The 25,000-nt window shown below is 42.4% G+C and overlaps 1 long non-coding RNA gene across 1 annotated transcript in view; it reads right to left on the bottom strand.

The window, feature by feature from the left end:
* Positions 1 to 25,000, bottom strand: part of LOC110366352 (uncharacterized) — a 52,070-nt gene that overhangs the window by 26,402 nt on the left and 668 nt on the right.

Raw genomic sequence — 25,000 nt, 5'->3', positions numbered from 1 at the left:
CGTTTGGATCATTGTCCTGCTGAAATGTCTTGATCTTCATCCTCCTGCTGGTGTAGATGTTGGACTGAAGCCGCTGATCTTCATGTACACTGAGGAAGGGCAGAGGAGAGCTGAAGAACCACTGAGAGATTTCAGCTGCTGTCTGGGCTTTCACTGCTTAACTACACCTCCCTTTCTTCATGTGTTCATCACTTCTCCTGTGTCATTTCAGTTTATTAAGCATAACTTCATTTGTACACTCGTATGTTTTGTTTTCTCTGCATATGTGGATTTCTCTGGTTGTCACCAGCGTCTGGTGAACATTGAGTCAACATCACCTTTAGAAATATGAGTTCTGAGAGAAATACTGACTGAATTCCCCTGCTGTACACTGGAAAACACACTCTTCTCCCCATTATAGACATCTGAAACTCCAGCAGCTCATCCTCTAGACTAGAGTAGAGTATAGTGTTGTGTTCAGACATCATGAGGAGACATGAGGAGACTGCTGCTGGAGTGAAGAGTGTGTGTGGATATCTGGAGTAGAGTCGAGACACACACTCTGAGCATGAAGGCATGTTTTTCTTGCAAGTCCCCTGAGATAGTCATCAGGTATTGTGTGTGCGTGGCTGTGCAGAGGAAGTGCTCTTTGACCCCGGCACTGAGCTACTGTACTCACCCAGAGCAGCAGCGGATACGTGGAGGAGATCAGCTCATTACAGCAGGAGTCCCGCAGAGAGGGAAACAGATCCACACACACACACACACACACACACAGCACTGGAGTACTGTACGCAGCAGAACACACTCACAATCCCACACTTACTCTATATAGAGTGTACAGCTCACATCGACTCTATACAACTGGAAATACACAACACAACTCCTGAAGTTACAACTAATCATAACACATATTCGCTAGTGGTGTAACGGATCACAAATCTGTAGCTGAGAATGCTAAATGTAGAAATCTAACATTATAATCTGTTCAACATGTTTATTTTTGTCTCATCTTCAAGAAATAGTTCAGTCATTCACTCATTATCTTCATGCTTCACTGCTGGATGAGCACTGCATTATTCAGTGGTGTATTTATGATGGCTGGTGTCGCCACCTACTGGTTAAATCATGTAATTGCTGCCTGCAACTTTCCATTTTGAGCGCCGTTAAATGCATATAAGGGTGATTTCAATCTTTCCCAGAAACATCAGTGGTTTTAAGTGAACTCATTCCTCTCATTAATGACCTTGAGAAGGTGATCCATGCTTCTGGGAAGACTACACAGATTACACACACACATTTCTGTCCTGTTTCGTCTGCTGCAAACTGCTCATCACTGTGTATCTCCTCATGTAGTGTGTTGTCAGGACATGGGGCTACAATAAAACCTGCTCACCTAATGTTTACACTCCTAATGTTTATAATATTGGCTAATTAATCACCTCATGTGGAACTCTGAATCTGCATCTCATTTCAGAGTCTGCTGCTGTCCACCAGAGGGCGCATTTCAGTCACAGACACATGCTTTAAGAGCCTTCCTGAATGAATGAATGAATGAATGAATGAATGAATGAATGAAATACACTGTTTGCCACAATCTGGCAACCCATGGTGCTGGAATATAATTGGCTAAAGTGGCATTGGGTGGGTTAAATGACCTAAACACAGACAGCCGCTCCGGCACGTAACACACACACACACACACACGTCCACAGCAGAATATCTGACTTCAGCATTGAGTTTCAGAGAGTTCCCTGAGCATGTTTCTGAATATCTGCACACTGATGATGTGTTCATGATGGAGAAGAGTCTCTCACACACACACACACACACACACACACACACACACACACACACACACACACACAGCAGACTAATCAATAGTGTTTGTGTATTGATGAATGGTCTTCTGAATTGCTGAACAGTGTTTAGTGAATGTGAACAGTGTTTTTTTCAGTGTGTGTGTGTGTGTGTGTGTGTGTGTTATTCTGAGCGTGATCTGGCTTCACATTAGCGCTCCAGCAGGGCTAGCGCCGCTAACACATGGTTTGCGTTTGCGTGGAGATCCTGCGTTTCCGACATTAGCAGAAAGCCGATCCGTCCCTACAGCGGTGTGTGTGCATCTCTGGAGTCGCCATTATATCCAGCGCTCAAACAGAGCAGCAGTGTTAGTGTGTGTGAAGAGGACCTGAGTGAAGACAGCTCGGGTGACGCGCTGCAGGAAGAGTCCGACCGAGAGGCAGAAACACAGGAGAGATGCATTACTGACTAACACACGAGGACTCGCTTGATGGATGACTGATCCACGCCGATGAGATGAGGTATTGACACGGTTATGATCAGAGATGTGCTGGAGGAATCTGCTCTCTGATACACACACACTGCGGGAAATAATCAGCCGGCTACACTGCAGGATTAGTCTGCTCTTACTCTGAGTGTGTGTGTCTTAGTCCAGATATCTCCATCTAGACTCGAGTATAGTATAGTGTTGTGTTCAGACATCATGAGGAGACAGAGAGACGGAGCAGGTCTGTGTGGACTCGCCGGTCCTCCGCTGACACTGATCTGGCGGAGATGAGGAATGCGTCTCGTCCTCCACTCATCAGTCAGCGTGTGCGGTTCAGCTGGTTCCTCCTCATTCTGACTCTCAGAGTTTGGTCAGGTCAGTTGTGAGTTTGTCTTTCACCGACACTGAGAAAGGTACAGCACACGAGCCGCTGTTTCAGGCGTGTCTGTAGTGCGAGTTTTCTCCACCGCCGAGGTATTATTGATTAGCTGTGATAATCGCGCATATAGACTATAACCGCGGCTGTTTTCCACACGTCACTCATCCGGTGCTTCATTTGTGAACTGCGAGGTCCCGGAACAGATTGGGTTAACGGATCCGGCATGTGAGGATGGAGAGGTGTTGCACACGATAGTAGGGTGTTGGATGGTGGAGGCGTGTCACACATGAAGGACGAAAGTGAAGAGGGTTTGGGAGTCTCGGAGGAAAGTGAAAGTAAAGAGTGGATGGGGGAGGAGGGCGGTTCAGGAGGGGGATCGCTAAAATCTGGATCTGGAGTGTTCCAGCACAAATTACGCCCTGCACTCATCGGTGAACAGCGCTGAGCATTTTAGAGCCAATCACAGCCCTTTCTGTTGAGCAGGTGAAGATAATGACCAATCATAGGCATTTCAGAACTGGAACAGTGCTCAGAAAGCAAGCGGACTCATCGATGAGCAGCGCTTTCATTTCTACAGCCAATCACAGCCCTTTCTTTCAGTGAAGACAATGACCAATCAGGAGAACTCGCTGAGAAAGCGAGCGGGATAATATTATAACACTGCTGTAATGCTCATGCTGTCTTCATGCTGTTCATATAGCTGACTGCTTAAAGGACAAAACTAGATTACAGTTTATAAATGCTAATATGTTTATAGATTTCAATAAAGATGTCTTGTATTGTGAAGAAAACTCTTATCATGTCTGGAAAGCATGGTCAATGCACCGTGATGCACCGAGATGACCTATTGAGCTGAACATGATAGGCATGATAATCGTAACTGAACTGTGATACCGGTGTCGGTGCACACTATAGTGCGTAAGCAGCGTGCGCTGAACAGCCGGTCGGCAGCTTGATGCGTATAAACACATTCAGACAGCTCCGACACCACAGTATTCATCTATTTACTTGCTTTTAAAGTCTCTGAGTTTATCCTGCTGTTGATCAGCGCCACCTGCTGGACTGAGCGTTAAAAACAGGCCATCTAATGAGATAAGACACAACTGCTGCCAGTCATCTTACCATTAAACAGCATCTTGAGCCATTGAAATAGAGCAGGGGTCACCTATCTTGTTCCTGGAGGGCCGGTGTCTCTGCAGAGTTTAGCTCCAACTTGCCTCAACACTGGGTGTTTCAAGTATACCTGGTAAGAGCTTGATCAGCTGTTCAGGTGTGTCTGATTAGGGTTGGAGCTCAAATCTGCAGGACACCAGCCCACCAGGAACAAGTTTGGTGACCCCTGAAATAGATCATCGTCATGTCTAAAGTTATAATCTTACTAATATAGTTCCCCATAATGTTTAATACACATCGCCACAGCTGTTTCCCCCCTCACTGAAGCTGAGCAGGGCTGAGTGTGGTCAGTGTCTGGACGGGAGACACATGGGAACACTGGGCTGCTGTTAGCAGAGGTGTTAGTGGAGTCAGCAGGGGGCGCTCAACCTGCGGTCTGTGTGAGTCCTAATGCCCCAGTGTAGTGAAGGGGACACTCACGGTAGAGGTGAGCACATCAGCTGATGGCCGTTAATCATGAGCACCCGGAGGAAACCCACGCCAACACGGGGAGAACATGCAAACTCCACACAGAAATGCCTAGTGACTCAGCCGAGACTTGAACCAGAGACCTTCTTACTATGAGGCCACAGTGCTAACCACTGCGCCACCGTGATGCCTGCATGTCAATTTGCAGTGAATAAATCATCTCCAATCTGAGCCTCAAACTCAGTGATGTTCCCTCCTCAGTCTCAGATTTACTGTAGAGAGAGCTGCTGGTCGTGAACACCACTCGTCATCATCATCATCATCATCATCATCATCATCAATAGTCAGATGTGTATAGTGAACAGTGAGTGGAGACTCCGGCTCCAGGGGAACTCCTGCTCTCAGATGAAACCGATCCGCTTCTGACAGACGGCGTAACTCAGCACAGTGTTTTGTCCGCGCTCAGATCATATTCAGAACGGCAGGAGAAAGGAGAACAGCTCTTTCCGGCGCTCGCACAATCACACCACTGTTCTGCAGGATTTATGCAGCACAAAGAGCTGGACGGGGGGGGGCACTCTAATATGACATTACTCTGAGTTTATTATGCCATCAGCACAGACCCACCACACCTGCAGAACACTACAGACGGCAGCAGAACTCTGAGTCTGAGCTATAGTGCAGTGTGGAGCGCCTCAGGGTTCAGTTTTAGGCCCTGTGCTGTTCAGCTGTGGCTGCTGTGTAGATCATCCTCCATTATATATAGATGAGCAGTTCTCAAACTTTCTGCTGTGTGCACCCCTTTCTAATATTTGACACTCGTCAAGCACCCGCTCTACAATGAAACTCCACATTTATACCTGCAATAACTGAATACACAGATGTTCTGTGTTCGAGATTCAAAGAGCAATACTAAAAGCTGTGAGTTTAATGGACGAGCTTTATGAACTTGACCGTTTTCACAGTGTCCTTAAGTACAGACAGAAGTTGATCAGGCATGTTTTTTAAACCGCGCCCCCAGAACGTCCCCCAATCAAACGTCACACACCCCGCCCACTCCAGCGGGAATCAGGCAGATAAAGCCCACCATCACGAAACCATTAAACTGAAGACAACCCACACAACCAGATGAGGCGTTACTGTCCAGCATTGCAGTATATGTCTATACACACAGGCCTGTGTGTTCTCATTCAGTATACTCGTTTACTCGCCGACCCACTGTTAGCATCATGCATCGAGTGCTCTCGCCACTAGCCGAGGGACCCAGCACACAACCCATATTACAAAACCACAGATATTCTCCATTAATAACTCGCTATGAAATGTGTTTAATTACATCCTCGCTTTAGTACACTCTAAAACAATAACTCAAGAGGTCTGTTCTGCTACATAGTTTAATACATTACTGTAACTTACAAATTCTAGAGTGCTGATTAGATTAAAACTTTTAAGTTGGCAGAATAAGTTATTAAGTTTTCAAAACAGGAAAATATTAAGAATTACATCAATGTAAAAATGCGGCTAATTTACAGGTAAATACGTCCGTCAGTTACTGTAAAACAACAATTAACTTGCAGCAACACAAAGAAACCCAGCTTAATCTCACGAGGGAACACAAGTATTTTACGTTTTGCCAGTTTAGTGGCTAATTCATACGAGTTCAGTCATACAAAATTGTACGATTTTAAAAAGAAGGCGTGACAACAAACCCCACCCCTAAACCCAACTGCCATTGGGGGATGAGCAACTCGTACCAATTCATGCGAATTAGCCACTAAATCAAAAAGTTACGAATTGCCGTGAGATTGTGTTGGAAAACCTGTGGTTTAATACAAATAAAAATGTACAAGCATGAACAGAAAACTTAAAAACAAACAAAAAATTAAACAATTTCAGCTGCTTAATTTATTCGAGGTTCTGAACTGGAAAATGTGCATGTAATTAAGTGCATAACTCTGGAATGTTTTCAATTTTAATAAATAAAAAAACTAATTGAAGCAACTTATTTTTTGAGTACTGGATTAAAAATGTGGGTTTTGGCCATGTAAAACTGCCTCTGACTGAAGAGGAAAAGATTTGGCTGACATGATAAAGTTTGTTGTCTGAACCTAATTATGTTAGATAGATGTTAGTAACTTGAATTTATTAATGCAAACTGTTGTGTTAATTTTTTTGGTTTTGTCTAAATATTTTTAGACTGTACGCCGTCAGACATTCAGCCCAAATGCTCCAGAGAGACCTGAAACAGATTAACACTTCCCCAGGCTATATGACACTGAACAGCTGATTCCCCTTTACTAAGAGAATAATGTAGAGATGCTGCAGTTATTCAGTGATCTTAATTAAAGTGTTCAGTGTTTCAGCACATAAGAGAAAATCATAATATATAGCCTATATATCACTGCACTCAGCAGCTGTTCAACATGCTGAAAAATACAGCTTAAACCAGACTAGGCTGGTTGGCTGGTTTTAGCTAGTTGACCAGGCTGGATTAGAGGGGTTTTGGCCATTTCCAGGCTGGTTTCCAGCCATTTCTAGCCTGGTCTTAGCTGGTCAGGCTGGAAAATGACCAGCTAAATCAAGCTAAAACCAGCTTGACCAGCCTGGTTTAAGCTGGACATAGCTGGTTTTGGCTGGGCTCCCAGCCTGGCTTGGTTGGTCAAGCTGGTTTTAGCTGGTCATCTCCCAGCCTGACCAGCTAAAACCAGGCTGGAAATGGCCAAAACCCCTCTAAACCAGCCTGGTCAACTAGCTAAAACCAGCCAACCAGCCTAGTCTGGTTTAAGCTGAATTTTTCAGCAGGACACTATTACAGCTCTACATTTATCATTTCATTTTTAAATTTGTCCACGTCATATAAACACAGAAGCACTGGTCTGAGGACACAGAACACGTTTGGTATTGGCAGTTTTCCCCGATGCACTAGTAAAGCGGCGCTGCAGGACTGATGACAGAAAGCAAGGCCGATTCTGCTTTCACTCACCCAATAATGCTCTGCTGGCAGGATCTGATTAACATCATCATCTCCAAACACTTACACCTCCTCCGCTGTTTACTGCTTTTAGAAAATATCTGAACTCTCGTGTTCAGAGAGGCCTTTGTCAAAGGAAATGTTTAAAATGTCTGGAAACAGTTTAATTATCTGTGTTGGATATACCTGCACTGTTCTAGCTTTTGTTTCTTGCTTTATTCATTTAATATGATTTATTATATCAGACATTTGCAATTCTATAAAGCAGGGGTCACTAATCTGGGTCCTGGAGGTCCGGTGTCCCTGCAGGGTTCAGCTAAAACTTGCCTCCACACACCTGTTTCTAGTAGACCTGGTAAGAGCTTGATCAGCTTGTTCAGGTGTGTCTGATTAGGGTTGGAGCTCAAATCTGCAGGACACCGGCCCTCCAGGAACAAGTGTGGTGACCCCTGCTATAACTGATTTCACTATAGTTTAGGCCAGGGGTGTCCAATCTGGGTCCTGGAGGGCCGGTGTCCTGCTGACTTTAGCTCCAGCTTGCTTCAACACACCTGCCTGGAACTTTCTAGTATACCTAGTAAGAGCTTGATTAGCTTGTTCAGGTGTGTTGGATCAGGGTTGGAGCTAAACTCTTCAGGACACCGGCCCTCCAGGAGCAAGTGTGGACACTCCTGGTCCTCAAGCCAGCGCTCTTTTGCCCGATTGAACACTCTCACACAGGCATCTAAACGCGCACGTTTCATGCACAAACACACCTTTTAAACCTGACAAAAACTCTCGACACCCTGTACTGTCTGCTGTCTTTAACGTGGTGTGAAGATTATCATGCGTTACTGAAACACTGAGGAGGACACAGCACAGAAAAGTCACTTATAAATCAACACTACTCTAGTGTGTTCTGCAACAGCCGTACATTTAAGCGAAACGTGAGGGCGAGCATGAGCAGAAGAGCCCTGCCCTATGAGCTGCTAATGGAGTATCTTAAGCTGAGCTGAGAGCCGCATGTACTCCTGAGCAATCAGAACACTGGTGTAATAGTGACTCGGGCAAACTCCACCTGTCCTTTCACTCCGCCCTGAAGCCCCAGCCGGCCCTCTTGGCCCAAGGTATTAGGTGGGCCAAAAAAGACCAGCCGCTGGCCCAGAGGAAGCCCCGCTTTGGCTCAATCAGGCCTTGGAAGTGAGAGTGGAAACACAACTGACCCTGGCTCCCTCGATTTCGGCGCGACAGTGGAAACACAGCTAATGGTTACCGGTTTCCAACATTCTTCACAATATCTTATTCAGTGTTCAACAGAAGAAGAAATCCACTTAAGGGAGGGTGAACAGTGAGCACATCTGCAGTGTGAGGGGAACCGACCCTGAAAACGGGAGAGGGTGATCAGCAGAAACTGAAGCGCACATCCTGATCAAGATTCCCTCTCTTCAGCTGATCACTGCTCAGGAGCATGCGTTCAGATCAGATGTGAAGTGTTACGCACACACATGTATTTCCCTGCATTTTCAGTATGTATGCACAGTCTTTAATGCAGTAATCTGAAATGTGTGTACAGTGCACGTGTCTCGGGTCGATACTCTGCTGTTGGGACACTGCAGATAGACTGGTATTACTGCATTTCACTGTGTGTGTGTTTGACTTTCACAACACCGACTGCTGCTGCAGTGTTCATCTGCTGCTATACACTGATCAACATGCGCTCTTACTCAGAGTGTGTGTCCTGATCTGCTCCAGATCTCCACACACACTCCTCACTCCAGCAGATCATCCTCTAGACTAGAGTAGAGTATAGTGTTGTGTTCAGACATCATGAGAGAGTTTCTCCTGACACAAGCTCAATAGAGTTGAAAGTCTCTCCATGTCTCCTCATGATGTCTGAACACTCTCCTCTCCTCTAGTGTAGTGTCTGGAGTAGAGTCTGTAAGGGTTATATTGAGGACTGATTCTACACACTCCTCTATAACAGGTCTCGATGACTGCAGGAGAACTCAAGCTAAGGGTTTTTCTGGGAAATGGAGTGAATTCGCCGCTGATTTACAGTCTGTGATGTAGCCGTGTGTGATCTGAGTGGAGGGTTTATGATCATGCAGCGGCTCGGCTTTAATCTTCAGGCCAACCGTGCGAGTTTACGACAGTCAGACGAGTTTACTGGCGGTGTATCACAGCACATTCAGCCGGCAGATTCAACACAAAGACTACAGATAACCCGAGAATACTTCTGCACAATAAACTACACACACACTACACACACACCGCACACACACTACACACACAGCACACACACATCACACTGTCTGCAGTACTGCATACTGACGGGTCAGTCGTGACATTCCAGTGTGTGTTTCTGCCAGATAACAACTGCTGAATAACATCAGTGATGCATTCACCTCTATCTATCTATCTGTATATCTATCTATCTATCTATCTATCTATCTATCTATCTATCTATCTATCTATCTATCTATCTATCCGTCTATCTATCTATCTATCTATCTATCTATCTATCTATCTATCTATCTATCTGTCTATCCGTCTATCCATCTATCTATCTATCTATCTATCTATCTATCTATCTATCTATCTATCTATCTATCTATCTATCTGTCTATCCGTCTATCTGTCTATCTATCTATCTATCTATCTATCTATCTATCTATCTATCTATCTATCTATCTATCTGTCTATCTATCTATCTATCTATCTATCTATCTATCTGTCTATCTGTCTATCCGTCTATCTATCTATCTATCTATCTATCTATCTGTCTATCCGTCTATCTATCTATCTATCTATCTATCTATCTATCTATCTATCTATCTATCTATCTATCTATCTATCTATCTATCTGTCTATCCGTCTATCTATCTATCTATCTATCTATCTATCTATCTATCTATCTATCTATCTATCTATCCGTCTATCTATCTATCTATCTATCTATCTATCTATCTATCTATCTATCTATCTATCTATCCGTCTATCCGTCTATCTATCTATCTATCTATCTATCTATCTATCTATCTATCTATCTATCTATCTATCTATCTATCTATCTATCTATCTATCTATCTATCTGTCTATCCGTCTATCTATCTATCTATCTATCTATCTATCTATCTATCTATCTATCTATCCGTCTATCTATCTATCTATCTATCTATCTATCTATCTATCTATCTATCTATCTATCTATCTATCTATCTATCTATCTATCCGTCTATCTATCTATCTATCTATCTATCTATCTATCTATCTATCTATCTATCTATCTATCTATCTATCTATCTATCTATCCGTCTATCTATCTATCTATCTATCTATCTATCTATCTATCTATCTATCTATCTATCTATCTATCTATCTATCTATCCAGGGGTCACCACAGTGGAATGAATCGGCAACTTATCCGGCATATGTTTTACACAGCGGAAGCTCTTCCAGCTGCAACCCAGTACTGGGAAACACTCTCATTCACACAGTACAGGACAGCACTATATCAGGCGGTGAGGTGTGTTTCCTCATGTCAGCATTTATTTATGGCACAGTTCTGCAATAAACATGAAAGAATTGCTAAACTATTTGTGAATACAGCAGACAATTGTTGAATTGACCAGTAGAAATGGTCAGTATTCCCCCAGATGCCCTGGGTTTGTGTCACTGTGAGTTGTGTTTAGTATTAGTGAACTGGATGTCGTGAGTTGTGCTGTGCATGTGTGAACTCGACTGTGTCATTGTATTATTGTTGAGACTGATCTGACTCCACAGAAAGTGGACAAGAGAAGTGTCTTTAACACCAGCGGGCCCCATCAGACACCTGGCGCAAGGTTTGACGCGATTTGTTGCTGTTTTCAGACCAGCGCAGCAGCAATTTTCCCAACACACCTTCTGCTGTTAAACGTCTTGAGCTCAGGTGTGGAGGATAATCTGACCTTTGACCTACAGTAACACACACACACACACACCTCCACCTGCATGACTCATTAATGAGTAATCACAGCTGTATTTAAATGATCTGAAAAGCAGCGTTTAACTCAATCAGCCATTAAATCACTCGACTCAACAGTAGCCCGTATACTTTCCAGTGCTTATAAGTAAGACATTAAACTCTTTACATGCTTTAAAATGGAGTTAAATAGGAAGAGTAGAGCGCTGCTGTTTTATAATAGTGTTTTAATCAAGTCTTTGCAGCTTTTTCACATATTTGTTGAGTGCTCTTGGGCTGATGATGTTTATCAACACTTCAAAATGACTCAATCCCTGTATCCAAACACACTTTCAAAGTCATGCCATCATAATCCATATACATCACACGTGTGTACATTTATATGTCATGTGTGTGAAGCATGTGCAGCTGTGGGACCAAGAAAATGTTGTTAATGTGCATTATACACTCAGCGGCCACTTTATTAGGTACACCTGTCCAACATGTCTAATCAGCCAATCACAGTTCGGCATGTAGACATGGTCAAGAGGATCTGCTGCAGGTCAGAGCGAGCATCAGAATGGGGAAGAAAGGGGATTTGAACATGGCATGGTTGTTGCTGCCAGACGGGCTGCTCTGAGTATTTCAGAAACTGCTGATCTACTGGGATTTTCACGCACAACCATCTCTAGGCTTTACAGAGAATGCTCCGACAAAGAGGAAATATCCAGTGAGCGGCAGTTCTGTGGGCGCAAATGCCTTGTTGATGAGGCCAGAGGTCAGAGGAGAATGGCCAGACTGGTTCCAGCTGATAGAAAGGCGACAGTAACTCAAGCATGGATCATCCTGCCTTGTATCAGCGGTTCAGGCTGGTGGTGGTGGTGTAATGGTGTGGGGGAGATTTTCTTTGGGTCCATTAGTACCAATTGAGCATCAACGCCACAGCCTACCTGAGTATTGCTGCTGACCATGTCCATCCCTTTATGAGCACAGTGTCTCCATCTTCTGATGGCTACTTCCAGCAGGATAACGCAGCATGTCATAAAGCTCAATCATCTCAGACTGATGAACATGACGATGAGTTCACTGTACTCAAATGGCCTCCACAGTCACCAGAGCTCAATCCAATAGAGCAGCTTTGTGATGTGGTGGAACGGGAGATTGGCATCATGGATGTGCAGCCGACAAATCTGCAGCAACTGTGTGATGCTATCATGACAATATGGAGCAAAATCTCTGAGGAATATTTCCAGCAGCTTGTTGAATCTCTGAAGGATTAAGGCAGCTGTGAAGGCAACAGGTGGTCCAACAGGACTCTATTAAGGTGTACCTAATAAAGTGGCCGGTGAGTGTACATCTACAATCACTCCTCTACTCTTACACTATGGTAAACACTTCCTCTGAGAGTGTCCTGATGGAGGAAAACACCACACTACGTCTCAGGCTCTCTGACCTGGTTTCCGCAGCAGTGCTGTGCAGAACACATGCAGATCATGTCGGGTTTCTCGTAATCCCCGAAGGCTGAAACCTGCATAGCCGAGCATTTAGAATCACACCAAATCTGATCTGTTGAAAGCACATTTGGGCAGGGTTCAAGTATGCGGCGCTGCAAGCTTCTTTAGTGGCCTGAAAACAGCGGCGGATCTACCTCAACCATTAACCCATGAACACACTCTGGAGCGCTCACACACACACACACTCACTCCTGCAGGAGCTTTAAACACAGCAGCAGTGTGTGAGGATCTCCAGCAGCCTCTGATGCTCAACAGCACTGAACTGGGTTTGTTCTAATCAGACTTGATGCAGAAACACTGTGATTGACATTCCCCTGCTGTACGTGTCATCAAGCCCCGCCCACTAGCGCCCATCTCATTAGCATGTCCAGCAGGCCTGAGTGAGAAGCAGCCGTCTGTCCATTCGCCATTACAGTGTTTGAGCTGCTGCACATAATGTCAGCATAGACTAAGAGCATTATAAATGTGGATGAACAGCGACAGGAGTGACATTGACTGACACACACACTCACACACACACACACACACACACACACACTCGTGCTGAAGCTGATCTGTCAGTGATGTGTGTGTGCATGTTCAGCAGGAGCTGATGGATCTTCACTCTGTCATTGGATGTGAACGCTGCTGTATCGAGCGACTCCTGATGTGTGTATGGACGCTCAGCCAGCGTCAGCACACCCGTGTGTTCCTCCTGCATCAGATCTGGCCGGAGCCCAACTGAGAGTGTGTGTTCTGCCAAGTTTCCGTGTCTTCTGGTTATAGGAGCGTTTATATCCTGGATTAGAGCAAACCGGCCGGTCCAGCCGCTGTCGCAGTAAAGCAAACGCTGGTCCAGATGATTAACTGCACACACACACACACACACACACACACACACACATGAACACAGACGCGACTGCAGCAGATTCCTGAGGGATGATAAGACTTTATTGAGCTTTATCTCCACACATACACCAGCTTTGATCTTTAAACAGCGCAGAAGTCAACAGTAATAAAGCTCAGTGTGTGTGTGTGTGTGTGTGTGTGTGTGTGTGTGTGTGTGTGTGTGTGTGTGTCAGTCAGTGGAGGAACAGCGCCATCTGCTGCTCACAGGTGGACCTGCAGTACGCCCCTGCTCATGCTGATGACACAAGCCGAGCCGACACATGAGCACAAACAACATGCGTAGAGGCGGACACAAGGAAATAAAAGCCTCTACATGTTCAGAAGCCGGTCATATATGAGATAAACCCAGCGTTGTGCTTAAGAACACACTGAGATGGTGCCAAAGGACAACTTATTCACATGTCAGTGTCTCGACTCTGCTCCAGATCTCCACACACTCCTCCTCCAGCAGATCATCCTCTACACTAGACTAGAGTAGAGTATAGTGTTGTGTTCAGACATCATGAGAGAGTTTCTCCTGACACAAGCTCAGTCACCTGACAGTGGAGGAAGAGAATAATCTAGTGTTAAAGCATTATTGAGCTTGTGTTAAGTTTTGCTCCCTCACTCGTGAACAAAACCCCAAGACACCTGAGCTCCTCCACCTGGGGTAGGGACTTTCCTCCAACCTGGAGATGCAAACCACTCTTCACCGGGGGAGCACCATGTCCTCAGACTTGCTGATTCTCATCCCAGCAGCATCACACTCGGCACCAAACCGCCCCAGTGCATGCTGAAGGCCCATGTTGGAGGAAGCCAGAACAACATCATCTGCAGATGACTGAGATGAGATCCTGTGCTCCCCGAACCGGACCCCCTCCAGCACAAGGCTGCGCTTAGAAACTCTGTCCATAAAAATGGTGAAGAGAACCGGCGACAAAGTCTTCACTGTAGTAATAATTATTTAATTATATATTTATCTATTATTTGTTTATTTATTTATCTATCTATTTATCTATCTATCTATCTATTTATTTTTATTTATGTATTTATTTATTTATTTATTTATTTATTTATCTATTTATTTATTTATCTATTTATTTATCTATCTATCTATCTATCTATCTATCTATCTATCTATCTATCTATCTATTTATTTATTTATTTATCTATTTATTTGACATACTTAGGGCCGAACATGTCGTTACATTAGAATTATAAGGTTGTATCTGACATTTTTGTCAAAATTGAGTTATTGACATATTCTTATTACATGAACTTACATTATAGGATGTTTTGTTTATAAGTTGTTTACATTTTAAGACTTCTTATTTAAAACACAAACGTTACACACACACTGTTTGCTGTGGAATGCAAAAACTTTGAACCACAATATCTCAAAATCCTCCAGAACACAGAGAGAAGCGTATAATTGCAAGGTGACGATGCGTTATTTATCTTTGTATTATTATATTATTAATACTTATTATATTATTTATGTATTTATGTTCTTGTAATTATTGTGTCGTTGCTGTATTTTTATCATCTATGTGTGAGTGTTTGTCCTGAATATTGCTTGTGAGTTTACAGCTGCACTGATCCAGAGAGGAGGAGGAGGTGAATAATGGTGTTTTCTGCTGATTCTGTACGCTGAATACTGTACATCTAATGCTGAATAATGCACAGCAGTAAATACAGAGATCAACTAAATACAAATAATCAACAATAATCCAATGTGTAATGTTCACAGCAGAGGACATGCTGTTCATATTGACACACATTGAGAGAAAAATCACAGCAAAATCAGTCATTTTATACAGCAGAAGACAGAATTATTAGATTTAAATATTTCCCAAATGATTCTTCGTGTGATTTGCATGATGATTTCCAAATGTTCTTCTGGAGAAAGTCTGATGTGTTTTATTTGTGCTAGAATAACAGCAGTGTTTAATAGTGTTAAAGTCATGTTAAGCTCAATATTATTCACCCCTTCAGCAATATTAGTGTTGGATTGTCTCCAGAACAAACCACTGTTATACAATGACTTGCCTAATTACCCTAACTTTACCCTAATTACCCTAGTGAAGCCTTTACATGTCACTGTAAGCTGAACACTAGTGTCTTGAAGAGGATCTAGTCTAATATTATGTGCTGTCATCATGGAGAAGAGAAAACACATCAGCTATTAGAGATGAGTTATGAACACTGTTATGATCTGTGAGAAATCTGCTCTCTGTAAACAGATATTAGGGGGGGAATAAACGTTGGGGCTAATAGTTCTGACTTCAACTGTATTTATAGTATAACAATAAGTTATTTGAACACAAAATGGGTCAAATATGGACTAACCCAAACACGTGGGTAAAGTTAGTCCCACTCACTCACCATTGACTTCTACAGTGTTTGTTTGTCCTACTATGGAAGTGAATGGTTACCGGTTTCCAGCAATCTTTAAAATACCTTCTTCAGTGTTCAACAGAAGACAGAAACTCCTACATGTGTAACAGAAGTAGAGTGAGCACATGATGGCAGGATTGAGATTTGTGAGTGAACTGACCCTTTAATACTGAGATGTTGTTTTCAGATGTGATGCTGCGGCTCCTCCAGCAGGTGGAGGTGTAACACCAGCACAGCTTCAGACTGACTGCTGTCCTGTATAAGTGCTTATTGTGTTTATTAAATATAATTGTATATTATTAACATCTTCCCCAACCTAAAACTAAATCATTAAAATAATCTGCCAATGGAGAGAGCTAAATAATGACATTTCAGACAAAAGCAAGACTATTGAGCTTGTGTCAGGAGAAACTCTCTCATGATGTCTGAACACAACACTTTACTCTACTCTAGTCTAAAGGATGAGCTGCAGGAGGGAAGAGTTTAGATATTTAACCTAGAGAAGATATTTTGTAAAAAAACCTGTAACCATTGCCTTTTCTTTGTTTAGTTTTTTTAATATGGAAGTCAATGGTTACCGGTTTCCAGCATTCTTCAGGATATCTTCTTTAGTGTTCAACAGAAGAAAGACACTCCTACAGGGTGTAAAACCCCTTGATGGAGGGTAAACAGTGAGTAAATGTTGATGTTTGTGTGAACTGCCGCTTTAAACACACGCAGTGATGTCAGCAAGTCTCCAGCAGAGGGCGCCACGTGTCCAGAAATGCACTGAACTCCACTGTAACAGAGCCTGTCTGCTAAACACACACTGAGCTGACTAAACACAGCTCCAACACTACACTACAGTCAAAAGCACAGGCGTGAACATAATAGACATGACTGCAGTTCACATTCTCATCCTCAGAGTTTTTACCTGTAAACAAATGAACTCAGCTGTATCTGTACAGCGCTGTCACGGTATTCATCACAGCAGAGTTACTACATTAAAGGGTCAGTTCACCTAAAAATGAACAACAGGATGAACATTCGGCCATCATCACTCACTCTTTACCTCTTATAAACCTGTATGAGTGTCTTTCCCCTGTTGCACACTACAGAAGATATTCTGAAGAATGTTGGAAACCGGTAACCATTCACTTCTGTTTGTTTTGTTTTTCACAATGGAAGTTAATGGTTCAGCATTCTTCAAATTATCTTCTTTAGTGCTCATCAGACAGAAAAGAAACTCTGGGATTGGGGGAGAGTAAATAGTTTTGTGTGAAGTGGCTCTTAAAGTCTGCTTTTACTAGTCTATTCATCAGTATTTGATTAATCTGGACGTCTGCCTCTCATCTGAGCTCAGAAATGTGTTTGTGCTTCTCTTACCAGCCACAAGGGGACAGCAAAACCACTACATAATCCCAATAAAAGACATGCATGATCAATTAGTCATGATAATCACGTATATGATGATGCCCAGAGCCTGTGTGTATCAGCTTATATGTGTAGATTTCACCAAGGGTAATAATTAATAATGATTGTAAATGTAAAGAGCGATCAATGTTAAAATATAAAGACTAAACTTTTCAGTTTTCACAGTCAGTTTGGTGTTTGCCTGTGTGTTTAAGGCCTGTGACGGCCGGATTTAAAGCTCATTAAAACCATTCCCACATAAGAAATGATGACGCTTGTAGATCTAACAAAGATTAATTATATTTATTTCAATAATGAAGATAATGCGGTGCTGTTTTACCTCTGATTATTGAATTAGTGTACATTAACGCTGTTAGACTCCAGGGTAAAAGATAAAGCAGTGTTTACTATGTGTGTTTCAGTTCTGCTGTGCTCATCTGTGCTGTATTTCTGCTTTATATCTTACACACATGCAGTCCTCTACAGAAAACACCAATTCAGAGGAACAACTGGACTTTACAAGACTTAGTAGATGTGAATTGTGCTGTGCTTTTATTCTGACAATGTAGTAACTTTGAGGAAAACATATAATATATGTGTGTGTGTTTGTGTGTGTGTGCCTATTTTAAAACGTCTATCATTTGTGAGAGACAGCGCATCATCATCCATCAGCCTGTCATACTGAGCAGAGCAAAGAGAGTTGACGTTGTCCATCCACAAGATGGCGACAGAGAGCGCATGATAAGCTCTTAGAGGAGAAAAGATTGACGTATTTTCAAACCACAGCTGATCAAATCATCATTAAACAGGTGAGTGGCACTCTTATCTCTCTCTCTTGTATGTTGTAGTGCTGTATTTACACCATAGTAGTTCGTGCTGCTTCTCTTGTCTTTTTCAGGGTTAATGATTGTGATCTCCCGACTGCAGCAGGGAAACACTGGCAGATATCTCTGTAGACTGATGGCATTTCCTGCTGTTCAGCCGCATCATCTTCAAGTGTGAGCAGAATCAGCAGTTCTGTCTTCACTGTAGACATTACGCTAGAGAATCAGTCAGACACCAGCTCTACAGTGATGCTGCTGAATGAGCAGCGGCTTCTGCGGAAGAAAGTAGTTCCTCATACAAAAGGATTTTGAGACTCTCGTGTTTGATTTTCTTTTTATATACAGGATTGTGCTGTTGAACTGTTGAATAAACGCGATATCACACGAGCAGCAGTGCCATATGGCTGTATATCAGCCTCATGCAAATCTACACTGTACAAGCGCTATACAAATAACGCTAGCGCTATACACTGCTACTCATCTGATATGGCTCATATATATATTTATTTATTTATTTATAATATAATATAATGAATGTAATGAATGTTAATGTTTTAATTGATGTTATATTTTATTGATCAGCGGATCCATCAGAACATTTACTGTATATTACAGAATATAAGACACTGCATCACCAGGGCCAGACAGAGTATGTCTACTCACACACACACACACACACACACACACACCTCTGAACAAAGATTGTATTTATAAATTGTGTGTGTGTGTGTGTGTGTGTGTGTGTGTGTGTGTGTGTCAGTCGCTCCAGACTCTTCAGCACAAGTTGACCATTGTTCCTGCTGTACTACAGACTAACTCTACAGCCACGCTAAACACACACACACACACACACACTTTATTTCACTCAATGTGCCGTTTGTTTAACTCTGGCATAAAAATATCACACACACACACACACACACACACACACCCTGGGATGGTCAATATATCAGGTATAGATCATGATATTTCCTGAGGTGTGTTGCTACAGTGATATTAATGATCTAATAATGATAAAACTCATATAAATCTACAAGACTACACAGTGCAGAATGTTTTGAGAAAAACAGACATTTATATGTATATATATATATATATATATATATATATATATATATATATATATATATTTATTAGTGGTGTCGAAAGATTAATTCTGATTAATCACAAAAAAACCCGGTATTTATGGATCCACAGTTGAATGTAAGAGTCTCCTTATCACACTTACAGAGCAGCCATGTAAATCTGGAATCCACCATGGAGACACAGCTGACTCTTACAGGGAATGAGAGACGAGACTCGGATTGGTTTAATGCAGGTTCTGCTCAACACTCATCAACAGAATCAGCACAGCGCTTTCAGACAATGCGCCTGGTGCACAGACTGTTTTCCCCCTCCAGTAGAGTATTCAGACACGGCGTCAGAGCTGCAGCGTCAGCCTCACACTCTGCGCACACACTGCTAGAACAGAGCCTAGAGAGAGAGAGCTACTCAGTAATTATTATTAATATTATTATTATTATTGTTATTATTATTATTATTATTATTATTGTTATTATTATTATTATTGTTATTATTATTATTATTATTATTGTTATTATTATTATTGTTATTATTATTATTATTATTGTTATTATTATTATTATTATTATTATTATTATTATTATTGTTATTATTTTTGTTATTATTATTATTATTATTATTATTATTATTATTATTATTATTGTTATTATTATTATTATTATTATTATTATTATTATTATTATTATTGTTATTATTATTATAATTATTGTTGTTGTTATTATTATTGTTATTATTATTATTATTATTATTATTATTATTATTATTATTATTATTATTGTTATTATTATTATTATTATTATTGTTATTATTATTATTATTATTATTATTATTGTTATTATTATTATTATTATTGTTATTATTATTATTATTATTATTATTATTATTATTATTATTATCAATAGCTTTAACACAGATTATTTTCATTCACACTGTAAAAAACATCCGTAATTTATTGGTAACAAAACGGCCGTTAAATTACAGAAATATATCATTAAACAAGGGATATTAAATTACAGAAATATCCTTAAACTCACATTTCTGTTGAATTAATTTCTGTCATTTCATATCTGTTATGTACTGTATATTTCTGTCATTTAACGGCTGTTATTTTACGTTTTATACAGCAGTTTACATTAGATTAGTTCATATTAACAGACGTCTTCTGACACACAGCCCAGATAAATATCCAGCACTGTTGATATTCTCATGTGTGCTCTTTGAACAGTAGTTTAATACATTACCATCGGGGTTCAAGCATAGTCTAAATGTTGTACTGGAGTACTGTATGCATGTGCAGTCGCCTACAGAACCCGCAGATCACCCTCAGCTCTTCACAGACACAAGCAGACGTTCACATCACAACACAGACATGTAGAGCAGATCAACTGGAGAGTGAATGACATCTCCCCAATACTCGAGCTGGACCCAGCATAGCCTAAACCTGCTTCAATATCACCCTTCATTAATGTAGAGCGCTGTCAGAGAGTCCCAGTGTGTGTGTGTGTGTGTGTGTGTGTGTGTGTAGTCCTGCGGTTTACCACAGATGTATAATATGTCAGAGCAGTAAACACCTGCAACCACACAGGCACTCACTCACTCACTCACTCACACACTCACACACACACACACACAATCGCGCGCACACTTACACACACTCAGAGCTGTTTATGAGCACAACACACTCACACATTCAGCACTAGGGGGACTGAAGGTCAATTCAGCTCCAGTTCAGGAGTCCCCCATCAGAAGCCTCCAGAAACTGAGCTCACCCAGCACACACTCCGCCTGGAGAGAGTTCAGAGCACAGCTCAACACACACACTGCCGGCGCCCTGATTACAGACTGCATGAGGCGGACGTTATTCCTCTGTCCTCTATAGTGATGTAGATCCAATTCAAACAGTCCTGAAGAGAGAGAATAACGCAGCGCGGTGCAGGAACTCATCCACCGTGGACAATAACATGGAGGATTACCCAATGGATAAAACCCAGACTCACACTGATAGCTCCTCCCTAAAGGACTGATAGCTCCTCCCTAAAGCACTGATAGCTCCTCCCTGAAAGACTGATAGCTCCTCCCTGAAAGACTGATAGCTCCTCCCTAAAGCACTGATAGCTCCTCCCTAAAAGACAGATAGCTCCTCCCTGAAAGACTGATAGCTCCTCCCTGAAAGACTGGTAGCTCCTCCCTAAAGCACTGATAGCTCCTCCCTAAAAGACAGATAGCTCCTCCCTAAAAGACAGATAGCTCCTCCCTGAAAGACTGGTAGCTCCTCCCTAAAGCACTGATAGCTCCTCCCTAAAAGACAGATAGCTCCTCCCTGAAAGACTGGTAGCTCCTCCCTAAAGCACTGATAGCTCCTCCCTGAAAGACTGATAGCTCCTCCCTGAAAGACTGATAGCTCCTCCCTAAAAGACAGATAGCTCCTCCCTAAAAGACAGATAGCTCCTCCCTGAAAGACTGATAGCTCCTCCCTGAAAGACTGATAGCTCCTCCCTGAAAGACTGATAGCTCCTCCCTAAAGCACTGATAGCTCCTCCCTAAAGCACTGATAGCTCCTCCCTAAAGAACTGATAGCTCCTCCCTGAAAGACTGATAGCTCCTCCCTAAAGCACTGATAGCTCCTCCCTAAAGAACTGATAGCTCCTCCCTGAAAGACTGATAGCTCCTCCCTAAAGCACTGATAGCTCCTCCCTGAAAGACAGATAGCTCCTCCCTAAAAGACAGATAGCTCCTCCCTAAAAGAGAGATAGCTCCTCCCTAAAAGACAGATAGCTCCTCCCTGAAAGATTGATAGCTCCTCCCTGAAAGACTGATAGCTCCTCCCTGAAAGACTGATAGCTCCTCCCTAAAGCACTGATAGCTCCTCCCTAAAGCACTGATAGCTCCTCCCTAAAGAACTGATAGCTCCTCCCTGAAAGACTGATAGCTCCTCCCTAAAGAACTGATAGCTCCTCCCTGAAAGACTGATAGCTCCTCCCTAAAGCACTGATAGCTCCTCCCTAAAAGACAGATAGCTCCACCCTGAAAAACTGAAAGCTCCTCCCTGAAAGACTGATAGCTCCTCCCTAAAGCACTGATAGCTCCTCCCTAAAAGACAGATAGCTCCACCCTGAAAGACTGATAGCTCCTCCCTAAAGCACTGATAGCTCCATTTTGTCCTGCCCCAAAACACAAATAGCTCCGCCCAAAATGTCTGATAGCACCCCCCCAAAACACTTACAGCCCCACCCTAAATGTCTGATAACCCCTCTAACAGTTTCAGTAATGGTAGTCAGGGTTGTGAGGTGTCCATGATGTTTATTATCAGCTTATGTTGTATGATCTGATCAGATGAGCAGGATATGATTATCCTATATTAATAATATTAATAATAATATGACAGAAACTCTCTTCATGTTGACTCATGATGTCTGAACACAACACTATAGTTGCTGCTTGTCTACAGAACGCTTCTGGATCTCAGAGTGTGTAGAATGGGGACACACACTCTGTGTTATCTGCAGTGTGTGTTGGCCTGCAGCCTCTTCAGCCTGTGCTGGTCTGCTGTTGTCCATACGCTGCATCTGGAGCAGATAAAGAGGGCTGTGTGTGTGTGTGTGTGTGTGTGTGTGTGTGTGTGTGTGTGTGTGTGTGTGTGTGTGTGTGTGTGTGTGTGTGTGTGTGTGTGTGTGTGTGTGTGTGTGTGTGTGTGTGTGTGTGTGTGTGTGCTCAGAGCACTGCATATGCATTTATTGCATTCCCTATTTGCTCCATTAAAGAAAAGCTCAGGCTAATCAAGACTCCAGGAAGAGGAATAAAACAGTGATAACAGCAGACACACTGCACATAATGCGCTCTTCATTCGTTCATTCGATTGTTAGTTAGTTAGTTAGTTAGTTAGCTCTATCTGTCCCCGTAGGCAGATTTCATTTGCAGTATACACACACACACACACAGACACACACACACACAGACATCTGACCTTTCACCTTTGGCATTTGTATAAATAAATCATTTAAAACAGACGTGCATGGCACCCTCCTCTAAATAAATATCCAGTCTGCTACTGGCAGAGGAGGAATTTAAAAGCGTAACCACCTGAGCTGTAAAGCAGAGGTGTGTCCTATTCCTCACGCACCTGTGAGCACAGCGTTGATGACCTGATGGTGACCGCTGACAGAAGTATGATGAAGGATGCCCCTCATCATTGACCATCAGGATATCCTTATTTACTGCTCTTCCTTTCTATACACTACCACTGCTCTAATGTACAGTAGTGTAATGTGTGTGTGTTTATATAGCGCTGTACACCCACAGCGCCTCACCATTATGAGGGGGTCTCTCCACTCCTCCAGCAGTGTGCAGCTCCAGCTGATGACCAGCCTCATCTGATTGGTCAGATTTACATGAACAACACATTCGTGCAACACACAAACACTGAGCACACAACACTGACTGGATTCACAGCCCTTTCCTGAAATCCCGTCATCATCACATCAGTCCACATTCAGTCAATCTCCTGCAGCTTACTCCCTTACTAATCAGGGGTCACCACTGCGGAATGAACCGACAACTATTCCAGCATTTGTTTTACACAGCAAATACCCTTCTGGCCACAACCCAGTACTGGGAAACACCCATACACACTCATACACTACAGCCTGTGTAGTTGATCAGTTCCCCTATAGCGCATGTGTTTGGACTGTGGAGGAAACCCACACCAACACAGGGAGAACATGCACACCTGAACCAGTCACCTGACAGACACCGCACCACCAGCTATTGCTATATTCTTATTATAGTCTTTGTTTTATCAGGAAATAAGCAGAGTCCACATGGGTTTACCATTAATAACCATCAATACACACAGAACATCACAATTATACCTGCTCAGATCATCTACAGGCCAACATTGAGTATGTGTGTGTGCTCTGAATCCACTTCTGTGCTTCATCTCCACTATACTGAGAGCTGATGACTGTAGCAGGGATAACACTCAGAGTGTGGCTCTGCTGTTCACAGTAAACACAGCAGAGTGTCAGAGGTACAGGTGAGTTACTGCATTCAACATCAGCTGAACATGAGAGAAAGCTCAACTGAATTAACATCATTTAATAAGATGATGGTTATGACCTGTTGATTTGATGGAGTTATTCTGCATTAGCTGATGGATTACCCTCTGCTGTGATTAATCAACACGTCTGTAGTCGACTTTAGCTCAGCTCATTAATGTTAACAGATGAACCTCACTGAGTGCACAGACCCGTCCATAACCACAGCATATTCAGATTAACCACACCCTGAACATGATATATGAATATATGAATCTGTCCGACTCACAATACATGAGGAATACACACAGAAGAGCCAGGACACACACACACACACACACACACACACACACACACATGAAGAGAAACACCTACAAAGATACAGAATCACATCCATATGAACGGTCACAGTGCCAAGATGAGGCATAAACAGACACATCATCATCATCATCATCATCATCATCCTCCTGAATGAGTAGAGCAGACTTAATAAACCCGAGTGCATCCTGTGAGCACACACTGATGGTTAACACAGCCGGTTATCACCTACAGATGTCTGCAGAAAGAGCATTAAGATCATTTAAAGGCGCTGCCATTGAACACTTGTGTCATTTACATATGATTTGCATACAATAAACTGAAGTGATGCGTGTGTGTGTCTATTTACTAACCATTATACAGGCTACTGTAAACACTAACCGCTGATTAAACGCCGTTTACACACAGATCTCAGTATTTCCTCCACATGTTCTCCGTGTTGTAACAGCACTGCAG

This window comes from Danio rerio, chromosome 3 (genome assembly GCF_049306965.1).
Source record: "Danio rerio strain Tuebingen ecotype United States chromosome 3, GRCz12tu, whole genome shotgun sequence".
NCBI lineage: Eukaryota > Metazoa > Chordata > Actinopteri > Cypriniformes > Danionidae > Danio > Danio rerio.
Note: the sequence above shows the minus strand (reverse complement) of the source record. Positions and strands in the feature narration are given on the sequence as shown.